The sequence below is a fragment of the Schistocerca americana genome, unplaced genomic scaffold (genome assembly GCF_021461395.2).
Source record: "Schistocerca americana isolate TAMUIC-IGC-003095 unplaced genomic scaffold, iqSchAmer2.1 HiC_scaffold_184, whole genome shotgun sequence".
NCBI classification, from domain to species: Eukaryota; Metazoa; Arthropoda; class Insecta; order Orthoptera; family Acrididae; genus Schistocerca; species Schistocerca americana.
Window position 1 is genome coordinate 205,001 of NW_025725889.1, and position 2,500 is coordinate 207,500.

Genomic DNA, 2,500 nt, shown 5'->3' on the forward strand with positions numbered 1-2,500 from the left:
GACTAATCGAACCATCTAGTAGCTGGTTCCCTCCGAAGTTTCCCTCAGGATAGCTGGTGCTCGTACGAGTCTCATCCGGTAAAGCGAATGATTAGAGGCCTTGGGGCCGAAACGACCTCAACCTATTCTCAAACTTTAAATGGGTGAGATCTCCGGCTTGCTTGATATGCTGAAGCCGCGAGCAAACGACTCGGATCGGAGTGCCAAGTGGGCCACTTTTGGTAAGCAGAACTGGCGCTGTGGGATGAACCAAACGCCGAGTTAAGGCGCCCGAATCGACGCTCATGGGAAACCATGAAAGGCGTTGGTTGCTTAAGACAGCAGGACGGTGGCCATGGAAGTCGGAATCCGCTAAGGAGTGTGTAACAACTCACCTGCCGAAGCAACTAGCCCTGAAAATGGATGGCGCTGAAGCGTCGTGCCTATACTCGGCCGTCAGTCTGGCAGTCATGGCCGGTCCTTGCGGCCGGCCGCGAAGCCCTGACGAGTAGGAGGGTCGCGGCGGTGGGCGCAGAAGGGTCTGGGCGTGAGCCTGCCTGGAGCCGCCGTCGGTGCAGATCTTGGTGGTAGTAGCAAATACTCCAGCGAGGCCCTGGAGGGCTGACGCGGAGAAGGGTTTCGTGTGAACAGCCGTTGCACACGAGTCAGTCGATCCTAAGCCCTAGGAGAAATCCGATGTTGATGGGGGCCGTCATAGCATGATGCACTTTGTGCTGGCCCCCGTTGGGCGAAAGGGAATCCGGTTCCTATTCCGGAACCCGGCAGCGGAACCGATACAAGTCGGGCCCCTCTTTTAGAGATGCTCGTCGGGGTAACCCAAAAGGACCCGGAGACGCCGTCGGGAGATCGGGGAAGAGTTTTCTTTTCTGCATGAGCGTTCGAGTTCCCTGGAATCCTCTAGCAGGGAGATAGGGTTTGGAACGCGAAGAGCACCGCAGTTGCGGCGGTGTCCCGATCTTCCCCTCGGACCTTGAAAATCCGGGAGAGGGCCACGTGGAGGTGTCGCGCCGGTTCGTACCCATATCCGCAGCAGGTCTCCAAGGTGAAGAGCCTCTAGTCGATAGAATAATGTAGGTAAGGGAAGTCGGCAAATTGGATCCGTAACTTCGGGATAAGGATTGGCTCTGAGGATCGGGGCGTGTCGGGCTTGGTCGGGAAGTGGGTCAGCGCTAACGTGCCGGGCCTGGGCGAGGTGAGTGCCGTAGGGGTGCCGGTAAGTGCGGGCGTTTAGCGCGGGCGTGGTCTGCTCTCGCCGTTGGTTGGCCTCGTGCTGGCCGGCGGTGCAGGATGCGCGCGCCTGCGCGGCGTTCGCGCCCCGGTGCTTCAACCTGCGTGCAGGATCCGAGCTCGGTCCCGTGCCTTGGCCTCCCACGGATCTTCCTTGCTGCGAGGCCGCGTCCGCCTTAGCGTGCTCCTCCGGGGGCGCGCGGGTGCGCGGATTCTCTTCGGCCGCCATTCAACGATCAACTCAGAACTGGCACGGACTGGGGGAATCCGACTGTCTAATTAAAACAAAGCATTGCGATGGCCCTAGCGGGTGTTGACGCAATGTGATTTCTGCCCAGTGCTCTGAATGTCAACGTGAAGAAATTCAAGCAAGCGCGGGTAAACGGCGGGAGTAACTATGACTCTCTCCAGCGTCGGCCGGAGATCTCTCCGCACTTGGATTTAGACCCCGAGAACTGGCGGTGCTTAGCACGAGAGTACTGCAAAGCTGCTGCACGAGCTATCGCATTTTCGAATATATGACGGCGCACAGTCCGATGGAGCGAGCCGGCGTCGGATAGGATGCTGGTTATTTTCTTCGCCTTGACTCCTGGGGCCTATCCACAGGAGGAATATCCCGTCTTTGTTCTTTCTTCTTTGTGTATGTAATTTATGTTGTTCTTGTCTTGTTATAGGTTAGGTTACGGTACGATATAGGTTAGGTTACGGTACGATATAGGTTAGGTTACGGTACGATATAGGTTAGGTTACGGTACGATGTAGGTTAGGTTACGGTACGATGTAGGTTAGGTTACGGTACGATGTAGGTTAGGTTACGGTACGATATAGGTTAGGTTACGGTACGATATAGGTTAGGTTACGGTACGATATAGGTTAGGTTACGGTACGATGTAGGTTAGGTTACGGTACGATGTAGGTTAGGTTACGGTACGATGTAGGTTAGGTTACGGTACGATATAGGTTAGGTTACGGTACGATATAGGTTAGGTTACGGTACGATATAGGTTAGGTTACGGTACGATATAGGTTAGGTTACGGTACGATATAGGTTAGGTTAAGGTACGATATAGGTTAGGTTAAGGTACGATATAGGTTAGGTTAAGGTACGATATAGGTTAGGTTAAGGTACGATATAGGTTAGGTTAAGGTACGATATAGGTTAGGTTACAGTACACATTGTTGTAAGGAAAGGTTTAATGGGGGGCGGGGCGGCCGGTTTGTTGATTGTGATTATAGTAAGTGGATGCCTGCGGCATCATCTGATTTGCCACGT